This window comes from Pseudonaja textilis, chromosome 2 (genome assembly GCF_049901715.1).
Source record: "Pseudonaja textilis isolate UNSWEBS1 chromosome 2, rPseTex1.2, whole genome shotgun sequence".
NCBI lineage: Eukaryota > Metazoa > Chordata > Lepidosauria > Squamata > Elapidae > Pseudonaja > Pseudonaja textilis.
Window position 1 is genome coordinate 115,921,598 of NC_141991.1, and position 12,045 is coordinate 115,933,642.

Here is a 12,045-nt window from a genome sequence, read left to right on the forward strand (position 1 = left end):
TGAGTAGGTGTTTAGGGTGGATGGGTGGGGGATAGTTCCGAGGAACACTGAAGAAGACTTCAGACTCTTTGCTTCTCCTCTTGGCATTATTAAAGAGGACAGATTTGAATGAAGGTTGAATTGTAAATTGTTTTATTGTTGTGAAAATGAAAGTTGATGGTTTTATCTCAGCCATTCAGAACTGAAATTATTTAAGAGGTTCCTTCTACCAGCCATTCTCAGGCACAAAACTATTATTCGGTCTCTTACATTTCATCACTTGCATTTTCAAAGAAAAAAAAACCATTTTCTTCTTACATAAAGTTAACATCAAATGTTAATCTCAATACTTTGTCACACTTGTGAGCTTCTGAATCTAGGTGGACATGTGTCCAGAAATGACATTCCATGTGAAGCAGAAGGCTTACTTGTTGCACTGGCTGACTTTCACATATTACTAAGTTGGGATTTTAAACTCCAGTTTATTGTACAAACCATAATGGCCTAGTTCACATATATCACTGTGCCAAGAGTAAAGAGATCATAACTTTCTATTCTATGAGATCTGATCTTTCAGTTCCATGGTAAAAGTAAGTGGGGTTTTTTTCCTGCCAAGAGCTGGGTTTCCTTGAGGATGATCCACTGGAATTTGCATCTCAGTGTGAGGTGGGGAACATAATAATCAGCTCTGATCAGGAATTACTCTGTTTTTTTCCCCCCCATTCCACCTCCCCATGCTGTCTGCCACTCCTAACTTCCTTTTGTTTTCTCTCTCTCTTGGTAGACAGGCCCATTTCCAGACATAGCATTGAGCTACAACTGCCCGATGTTTGTATTTTTAAACCAAGTCAGTGGGCCCACAGTTATTCTTGGAAATAAAGACAATTGGCAGCTGACAGTTTGTATCCCAGCACGTCAACTCTGCATTACTTTAGGTATAGTAGGAGAACTGGCAATCCCCTGGATGGGCTGCTGTCAGAAGAGTCAAATAGTTGGGTTTGTGTTTATTGGATGGAATGAATGGCTGGCCCTGCTTTGAATGGAGAAAAAGAAGCTGCTGCACTAAGGCATTGCCATCTGTCTGATACTGAGTCACCTCGCCACTACAGTGCGAACAGGACAACATCCTCCCCCCCACACACAAAGACCCCTCTTGACATTTAGCAGTGTTTTCCTAGTCACAATATCAAGCCAATGCCCAAGTCTAATGTCTTTCTTGGATGCTAGCTGGCCTGAGACATTTTGCTGCCATGACACATCATCGCAATTGGCACCCTCTTCCTTCTCTGCCAGCTCCTATCAAGGTGTGGACATTTAACCCAGAAACCTTCCCAAGTGCTTTGCTTTCTTGGCATTATAAATAACCAAGACTGGGCTGGGCTTTCAGGATACACAAATTCAGTCATTCAGATGCCTGCCTTCCAAAAGTAAGTCCTATCGGTTTAAAGTAGGCAACAGAGGCTGGCCCTAGGCAGACAGACAGCTCATGGTTAAAATGCCTTGACACTCACTCTATCTCTCTCTCTCTCTCTCTCTCTGTGTGTGTGTGTGTGTGAATGAGTAAGAGAGTAGGAAAGGGGGATTTAAAATTGAAGTCTATCTTCAACTGGGCAGATGGAATAAGAACCAGCTGAAGCTTGCCTAGTTTTTTGCCTTTGGACTAGAGTGTCCAATTTAGGCAGCTTTAAGACTTGTAGACGTCAATTCCCAAAATTCCCTATGCTGGCTGGGGAATTCTGGGAGTTGAAGTCTACAAGTCTTAAATTTGTCAAAGTTGGACCACCCCTGCTTTAGACTCTGCTGTCAGTCTGTTATTTGTTTGCACTTTTATTTCCTGCCTCAATCTGAGGTCAGCACTGTTAAGAAACATAAACTGAAGCATTTGGGGCTTTTGTTTTTAAGGCGGATAATGCTTCAGCCCCCTTTTTAAAACATGACTTCTAAAAGTTTTTCCAAATATTCCTCCTTTCTCTTGACGGAACGTTATGCTTGCCAATAAACTCTGTCATTTCTTGTGGCTCTTTATGTGGCTCCGATAGACAACTCAAGTGTGTCAAAGAGTGCCGATCAGAAAGGCCTTGAGGTCCCCTGGTTCACATGACGTCTGGGTGAATTAACTGGGGCTGGGTATATTATGGGGCCTGACAAACGCTGATGGATTGGGCGTCTCAGTCAATAGAAATGACTGCGAATGTTGTCAGCACAATAGGAGTCATTGTGTGGCAGGGCAAGTCTCTGCCTGTTTCCTAAAAGACAGAGACAGGTGTATCATAGTAGGGTCATGCTAGGGAGGAGGGCCTCTCACCGCCAAGACTTCACCTCACCTGCTTCTGTCTCTTCCTTTTATCGTTCTTATTAAGCAGAGCCGATTATAATTTGATCTGAAAGTGAATGATGAGTATCCTTTGGCTCTACTCCCTCAGTACCAGAATCCCCTCCCGTTTCAGGGACTTAAAGCTCGGGCGTTGGCGTCAAAAAGGGCTCACATCTGCAGGAGGCACTTTTTTAGTCTTGAATCTGACCATGAAAATCTGACCTCAAACCTGCAAGGAACTTTCTCGCAAAGAACACACATTACTTCTCCATGTTTACTGCAAATACCTTGAAAGGCAAGAGTTGTCTTTTCAGAGTCCAAAAGAGGGAATCGAGACACATTTTATAATGTTTCTTTCATGCTGCAGATCTGTGTATGATTGATCCCAGTAGTGGGCAGTTCTGTTCAAAAGTGAATCAGAATTTTAGGAAGAATAAATGCTATAGGGTTTTGGGTTTCCTGTGTGCAATAGATAGTCCTCAACTTATGACTAGAATTGAGCTCAAAATGTCCATTGCTAAGCAATGCAGCTAAGTGAGTTTTGTCCCTTTTTACGAACTTTCTTGCCACAGTCGTTAAATGAATCACTGCAATTGTTAAATTAGCACAATTGTTAAGTGAATCTGGCTTCCCCATTGACTTTGCTTGTCAGAGGGTCGCAAAACGTGATCACATAATCTTGAGACACTAAAACTGTCAAAAGTACATGCCAGTTTGCCAAGCATCTGAATTTTGATCACATAACCACAGGAACAGTCATAAAATAGTCAACTTTTTTCAATGCCATTGTAAGCTTGAAGTGTCACCAAATGAATGGCCTGTTGCATTGAGGACGACCTGTTTGGTCCTGATACAAATCAGACTCTACAGCTGGTATTGCTGCCAATGTTAACTTCTGTCCTAGAACATAGCGAAGCAGGATGGGGGAGGTGATCTTTTGCAGGATTCTACTTTCCTTTCTCCTTCCAACCCCACCCCAATTGTTTAAAAGTTTAAATATTGTTTAAAGGGATAGCATCCTGCAGCATCTTAAAGACCAATATATAAATTTTCACTCATGTTTCCAGGGATGCTTTTGATCAGATTCATTTATAGCCTACACAAAAGCATATACGGTGTAGATTTGTTTAAGGGGCTGCAAGACACTGTAAAGGCAACCAAAGCTTTCACTACAGAAGCTACACTTGCATTTAAAGCACCTTTGAGCTCATCTTCAAGTCTTGTAGCTCTGCTCAAAATTTCATAAATGTGGAGGAGAAGATCATCTTTTTTTTAAGGTCTACTATATGAAAGCTTTCTCCAACTAGGTAACCTTTGGATATTTTTGACTAGTGACTTTCAGCCTACTTTAGCAAATGGTATTATGGGAACAGAGTGTTGGAGTAATTAAGGACCAGTCTAGAAACCAGCAAAAGGTGATCTCTAGTCCAGCCTTAGGCGCAAAGCCAGCTGGGTGACCTTGGACCAGCCACTCTCTCACAGCTCCAAGAAGGAGGCAATGGCAATCCAGTTTCAAAATCTTGCCAAAAAAAAACCACTTCCAGGTAGTTGCCAGGAGTCAAATATGTACTGAGTGAAAGGGACCATCAAAACAAAAGTAAGCATCCAACACATTACATAAGAAAAGGGAAGGAAGGAAAAGAATGAAAAAAAGAAAAAGGAAAGAAAGAAAGAAAAAAGGGAAGGAAGGAAGGAAAGAAGGAAAGAAGGAAGGAAGGAAGGAATGAAGGAAGGAAAACCTCTTGGTAGAAATTTCCCCTAGATAAGCAGAACTTCTCCCCTGGAAAAGTTTACAACTTGAGAAGAAGTGGTAACTGCTCCTGTTCGTTCTAGCAAAAGTTGGGGGGAGGGGGTTTAAAAGAAGAAAAAGAAGGAAGGAAGGAAGGAAGGAAGGAAGGAAGGAAGGAAGGAAGGAAGCTTTGAATATGCAATCACAGTTGTCATCTTGCCTTTTGTTTTTATGCCCCCAGATGGACCTGGATACCAGATTTAAGAAAGGGACATTCAAATATGAAATTCGGCAGAGGTGAATCTGAGAACTGATTAACTCGCACTAAAGATCCAGGCAGGAATGGGCCATATGGAATGGCAGAGTCCAAAGCTTCCAGCTTGAGCATCACTGAAAGAGACTGAGTAGGGTGGGGTGGGGTGGGGTGGGGAAAATCCTCTTTGGGATCCTGTACAGATCCTGCACTCCTTGTAGGAAATACTGAGCTCATTAGCCTCAGGGTCCAACTCTGTCTCCAAGACACTTTCTACATGCAAACTGCTTGCTTTTCAGCTGAGCAACAGCCACTACCTTCTTGCTACTTTGGCTCCAGCTCATGTCTAATTTAGGGTGAAGCTCATGTCTTCTATCAAAGAGAAGGATTGCAAAGAGAAAAGGACATTCCTGTCCTAACCCACTTTAAGGGAACAAGAGAGAGAGAGAGTCGCCAATGGGACAATCTTCCTTCAAAGAAGGCAGAAAGCCTTCTCAACACTCACTGGTCTTGCATAGCACTACTTTCCAAAGCACATGCCTTCATTAAAAAAAAAAAAAATCCCTGAACATTTCCAGCTGAAAATGTCATTGGACTGACACTCTTGCCTTTTAAAGAGGCATTTGATTGTAAAACACAGTTGCTGTGGTTTGAGATGTCTACCCTTGTATTTTGCTTGCCACCACGGGCCGACGGTCCAGAAAGGCAATGTATAAATATGTAAATACATATTTAAATAAAGGCCTTCCTTATTGCGACAAAATCCTCCCTCCTCTGTTATATGGTTAAAGGGTGACGGCCTCACTTCAAAGGGTTTATCCCCCCCACACACACACACCATTGTTTGGCAAGGCCCTCCCCGCACCTGCTGTTGAGCTCAGCTCTTTTCTTTGGCTTTCTGCTATTTGGGAAAGGGGAGGATGGGAGGGGGAGGCAGCCTTGACAGCATATTTTTACATGGCTTCCCAAAATCCTCCACTGAACTATGGAAAATATTTATGAAAGTTCTCAGAGGTCTGAAATTTGCTATGGTCGGGGTGTTATGTTTCTCCTCCCGTTCTTTTTTTTTTTTTGCTCTCTTTTTCTTTATTTCTACTTTTAAAAAAAATGCTTGAAACTCTCAGCAACAAGTGCTGGTTTATTGCAGATCACTTACCAGCAGCATAAAGGAGGCTTTGTAATGCTGGACTCCAGATGTTTAGCATTTTCAGGCTAATCTAATCATAAAGAACCTGCTCATTAAAACACCAGCTGGACAGGAGGGAAATCAAGCAGCTTTAAAGTTAAAGACCAAAAGTGAGAGAAAAGAAGAGGAAACAAGTGTCTGGTGTTCTGTTCAAACAACTGCACTTATATGGCTGGGTCTGTTGGCATTGGCACACTTGGAGAGAACGGTAGAAAGAAGTGGATGATGGAAAGTGGTCTAAGAGGATAAAAATCTGGGACTTACCAGACCTCAAGTCAGTAGTCAGACCCTGGAATTGTATGCATTGCAAACATACGTTCCTTCTTGAATGCAAAAAAAACCACCCCACACCTCATTTTCTTTGTCTTCTTGTTATAAGTGGTCTTAAGAGGCAGTATTCCCAATGCAATCATGGTGATGATTTAGGGATCTTGGCAAAAAAAAAAAAGTACTTAACTCTTTACAACAAAGCTTACTGAGTTGAAATGAAGATATTCTCGATTGAGACTATATGGAGTAAAATGTTAAAATGCCTTTGATTTAGGGAATTCATTTGTGGATTCTCAGCACAAAAATTCTAAGCTTTTAACAAATGTTCCAGGGAGCACATTAGATTCCATATTAAATAACCAATTTTACAATGACTAAAACTTCAGTTTTAGAAAGACAAATAAGTCTTTGTTAGGGATTGTAGCCCAATAGCAGAATAGTTGTTTTGTAAGTTGGAAAGGTCTAGATTTGGCCTATCATTTAAAAGGGTTAACAGAAGATAACATGAAATATCTCAATTCAATATCATTGCCAAGGAGATTATAGTGGGCAGCAATGAATTTGATGTAAAAAATGTCCTCCCATATTTCAAGAATCGAAAGTTATTCAAAATGCCTCAAAGTACAGAAGGAATCTCAAAGATGTCACAGATGAAATGGCCCTGTTTTCAAATACCTTATTTCAAATACTCTGGTAGGACATGTTAATGCCTCGGGAAGCTAACTGAGATATTTCACCTCACTGCTTTTGGTTGGCCAAAGGCTCTGAAAAATTTAGCCAACCCTCAAAATGAGCCAGGATATTGCTGCCAGCTTTGCCTGGACAAGTCTGCCATTGACTTGCCTAAGCAAAGCTGAAATAAGTTTTGACAGGGCTCTGGCTTGGCATGCGCACGCACAATAAGTGGGAGAACTGTGAAAATGGGCACCAAGTTAGGCTCTCTCGCTCTGCAAATTCAAAATGGTGATTGTGTGGCCCCTGGAATGCTATGATGGCTACGATTCTGAAGACCCGTTGTTAAGTTCCCCTCATTTGGCTCTGTTGTAACTTGAACATTGAATGAGGAGCAGCCGAAAGTATTAAATAGACGTTTTAATGCTGGTTTGTGCCTTGGGGAGATTGCGTTCTGGGAACTTATCTCAGAAGGCTTACAACTTTTCAGGCTGATGACCAATATGCTGGATTTAAACCAGGGGTGAGCTGCTACGGGTTCATCCGGATTTGGGAGAACCCGTAGCTAATATTATGGCTGATTTGGAGAACTGCCAAATCCCACCCCTAGCTGGCTCAAACAGGCCCATTTCCGGCCTCCGGAGCACGGAGGAGGCTGTTTTCACCCACCCAGAGGCTTGAGGAAAACATCTGAAACCCGGGGAGGGTAAATTCTCCCCCACCCACCCTGACCATGGTGCAGGAGGCTGACTAGGCCATGTCCACCATGGCGACGCCTACCCAGCAACCGGGCAGACATTCCTCTCAGTATTTCATTCCATGAGGAGGAGGAGCCATGAGGAGCATGATTTTCAAGACAACTATTGTCATGTAATTGTTATGCAGCCCACTTTTAGCCCAGAATCTGAATGTCATGAATGATTTTGCCAAATGATACGCTGACCACAAGATGCTCCTCTTACCTGCTGAGGGACAGTCCAGGCTAACATAACAATTATTGCTTTCATTGCTATACATTGCCATCATCTTTTTTCCTCCCTTTGGCTGACATATAGAACCAAGACAAAAGGAAAGAAAATGGGTCTAGTATCATGGAAAAGAAATCTGAGTTAAATACAAGGAATTCCTGAAAGGATGTCACACAGAAGAAAATTAAGGCCTGTTTTCTGTCATGACAGAACACGCGGCATAGAATAAAGGATTTCAATTACAGGAAGGCAGCAAACTGAACGGTAAGAACAGCACAATGGTGGAATCGATTACAGTTAGAGATTGCATACAATCTCAAGCAGAATTGTTAATTGTGCGGGATGTAATAATATGAATTCCTGCACAGAAAAATATATTGAACTCAATGCCTAAAATCCTCCTTTCATCTCTCTGATTCTTGAATAGATTGCATAGGATGGGTGGGTGCTGACATCCTTACACACATACCCCTCTGTCCTCACACACATTGTCATCCCTCTGCACAGACTTCAGCAGCCACCCCATGAAGCTGCCATTCTGTATAGTTGCATGACTGAACTGGAAAGCATCACAATGTCATATGACCTATATCAGAGGTGGTATTCAGCAGGTTCTGACCAGTTCTGGAGAACCGACAGCGAAAATTTTGAGTCGTTTGGAGAACCAGCAAATACCACCTCTGACTGGTCCTGCCCCCATCTATTAAATCTAGGAGGACACCCAAATGATAAAATCACATCTGTCTTCTGGAGTCATGTCCCTCCACCGACCTATATCCAATCTATGATCTTTCCAAGTACTTCTTTTGAACATCCTATCCATTTGTCCATACCAAACACCTCTCATCGTATTCCTGTGTGTGAGATGTAGCATCAAAGGGCAGACTGATCCTCTAAACCAGGAATTCCTAAACTTTTTGTCATGATGATTCCCTTTAGCACCCCTTTAAGTTTAGCATTCCCTTTAGCACCTCTTTAAGAAAGATAAACCTTGCAGTTTGAGAAATGCTGCTGTAAACACAGAACTTTCTATTCATCCATGATGTGACTTTGATCCAAAATAGCGTACAGTTTCTGAGTTTTAAGAGACCATAGGATTGCCCCTACTTGTGATGTTTTGTCACTTCCTCCATTGTCCATTCTTTCACAGTGAGTTGTCTCAAAAGCATATATTTGGCAAAGCTTTCAGTCCACCCCACGAAACATCTCTCCTTTAATTAGCACTAACAAGGCCTTAATTCCTCACTTACAGAACATGCAGCACCATTCATTCTAATAAATAACCCATCTATTTTGTGTTAATGCAACAAGAACAAGTGCTTTGTTTTTGAAGTTTGGGGACTGACATGGGTGGAAAGCAGAGGTGGTATTCAGCCGATTCTGACTGGTTCTGGAGAACCGGTAGTGGAAATTTTGAGTAGTTTGGAGAACTGGCAAATACCACCTCTGCCCTGCCCTGCCCTCATCTCTTATCTGCCTCCCAAGTCCCAGCTGGTCAGAGTCCCAGCTGATTGGTGGGGTTTTCTTTTGTTGTCCTGCACAGGACAACAGAGCTGGAAAGCAGGTTAGTGGGGTGGGAAAGGAATGGGATTTTGCAGTATCCTTCCTCTGCCACGCCCACCAAGCCACAGCCACAGCCACAGAACCGGTAGTAAAAGATTTTGAATCCCACCACTGACCTATATGATATTGAAGGCAGTCAGAAACTTGTGATTGACAAATGTCCTGGTTTGATTTGAAATAGATGCAGATCACATAATTTCTATTTCTGAAACTCATTTCAATATTTGAGCCACATTGTGCTCCCAGCAATATCATCAGGAGACCGTCCCAGATACACTTCACCAATACATGGATTGCCTCCAACAATATTTTAGCCACAGCATGAATTCACCTGCTCATTCACTGGATGATACCACTTTTGGAGAGCTTTTGACTACTCTCTAGAGTTTAGATCATGTAAATAGTCCATGCAAGCAGAATAAATGGGATGAAGAAAAAAGTAGCTCCAAATTTGTTGTGAGGCCAGAATTTCTGATGGTCACTTTGTTCATAAGTTACCAAGAGTGGCACCACATAGGTCTGTGCATGAGAATTCTCGGATACACCAAGGAAAAAGAGAATTGCCAGCAATCTTAACTAAAAAGAATGCAGATTCCATATGGCTAAGCTCACAGATGAGACAAATTTAATGTGTTAGCAATGCCATTCAGTCTTCTTCAAGCTTCTAACTGGCATAATGTGTTGAATAGTTAAAGAAACAAAGAGTATGGTTGAATCCTTATTTACTGACTTTCCAGGTAAGAGAACTTTCTTGAGGTGGTTAAATGCATAAAAGAAATAAGAAACTGCACAATAATAAGAAAAACCAATCTAACCAACCTTAAAAAGTTAAAGATTACACTGTCCAGTCATAGTGCTCATCACTGTTTCTTGGCCAAAAAGCCAACCTTACACTGATATAATTTTATCAAGTTTATCAAGATATATGAGGCACGTCTATCACAAATATGCAGCGGCTACATTATCCGCTTTGGAAGATCCGAGATACAAGCTCAGAGTAAATAGAGACAATAATATGTTGTTTGCTTAACCACCATAAGCCACAGTGATTGACTTCACACAACTTGCAGTGTGAAACCAAACTAAGTTATCGCTCAACAAAATGTGTGAAGCAGACCACACAATTAGATTTGTTTTAAGGGAGTGATTAGAATTTTAGCAATTGTCTAATGAAATGGTGGTAAAAAGATGCGTGAGCATCGAATTTTTTTCTGAAGATCTTGTCCTGCACAGTTTCACATTCATAAGGATTAGAACAACCCTGAGAAATAAGACTGAAGGGGAAAAAAGTGCTGGATTTTGCACAGGCAATGCATTGTTTTCCTTTCTACACAGTATGAGAAAGTCACAGAGGAAAAAAAATAAGAAGAAAAAAGAGACTCCAGTAATACAGCCCTGAACAAAAAGATGTAACCAGTACTGAAATAATGTGAGAAAAAGACCAGTGCTTGCTGGGTTGGTATCTAGAGGTATGTGCAAACATTTTTAGATGTATCAAAATGTTTTAGATCAAAAGGGGAATGTTTAAGGATACTATCATTGCCAGATGAGTCTGGCAGGTGATGTTAGACAGATGCTGTGAGCTGTAATTATTGCTCCAAATAAGACACAGAATGTAGTTTATAACAGCAATAATAAATCAGACCTTAAAGCCACTGAAAAACAACTCCAAAAAAGAACTGCAGCTTCCCTATAGCGTTAACTCTTTACTTCCCATTACTTTCTACCGGCACTACCTAGTTTTGTTAGAGCTACTTCCCACCAGTCAAGTGAAATCAAGATATTTGAATTCACCTCCAGCAAGTCCTAAGCATGACATTACTTTGAAATTAAGAATATCATATACATAAACCTATTCTTTTTCTGGAATGGAAAAGATTGAACGATAATCAACTCATCACTCACTTTCCAGGATGATAGTAGGTGGCTGAAGCCACATCTCAAGGTCTTCCAGTCAGACAGATATGTGGCATCCTTTCATGAGAAGCATCCGATCATCCTTCTTCTTACCACTACTGTGAATCATTGCTTCAAGAAAGTTGCCTGTCTAACAAATATTTCTATGAAAACTAACACACACTGATAAGCATTCATAGCAATGAAACAGTGGTTTCTTCTAGCCACTAGAAAATAAGGGACATGAGGGGGCTTAGTTCACCTGAGTTAATTCAGGTCACCTTCGGCAGGTCTGAATCAGTCAATTGCTGAAGGGGTGGATGGTTGGGTAGACCCTGTCTCCTGCTAGCAGGCTGCAATCGTGAGCATCTCAATCTTTTAATCTTAATCTTGGGAAATGTACAGATAGAGATTTGGTGAAAACCTCGTTCAATGGCAATCCTAGGATCTTGGATCCTAGTGGACAATCACTTAGATATGTGCCAGCAATGTGCAGCAGCAGACAAAAAAGCCAATGCAATCCTAGGTTGCATTAACAGAGGGATAGAATCAAAATCGCATAAAGTATTAGTACTACTTTATAAAGCCTTAGTAAGACCACACTTAGAATAGGGCATCCGGTTTTGGTTACCATATTATAAAAAAATATGTTCAGACTCTGTAAAGAGTGCAGAAAAGAGCAACAAAGATAATTAAGGGAGTGGAGCTAAAACATATGAAGAACAGTTGCAGGAACTGGATATGTCTAGTTTAGTGAAAAGAAGGACAGTGTTCCAATATTTGGAAGGCTGCCACAAAGAAGAGAGGGTCAACCTATTTTCCGTAGCACCAGAAAGCAAAATAAGAAGCAATGGATGGAAATTAATCAAGAAAAGAAGCAACCTAGAACTAAGAAATTTCTTAACAGCGAGAACAATTAGCCAGTGGAACGGCTTGCTTCCAGAAGTTGTGGCTGCTCTAATACTGGAGGTTTTTAAGAAGAGATTGGACAACCACTTGACTGGAATGGTCTCCTGCTTGAGCAAGGGGTTGGACCTGAAGACCTCCAAGGTCCCTTCCAACACTGTTATTCTGATATATATTCCACTGAGCCAAAAAAAAGCATTGCCTCTGACTCAACATAGATCATGGAGGAACTTAAAGAAGCAATGAAACTCAAGGCCAACCAAGAAAGCAGTACAATGCAAACGGCGTCATGATTTTAAAATGAAAGGA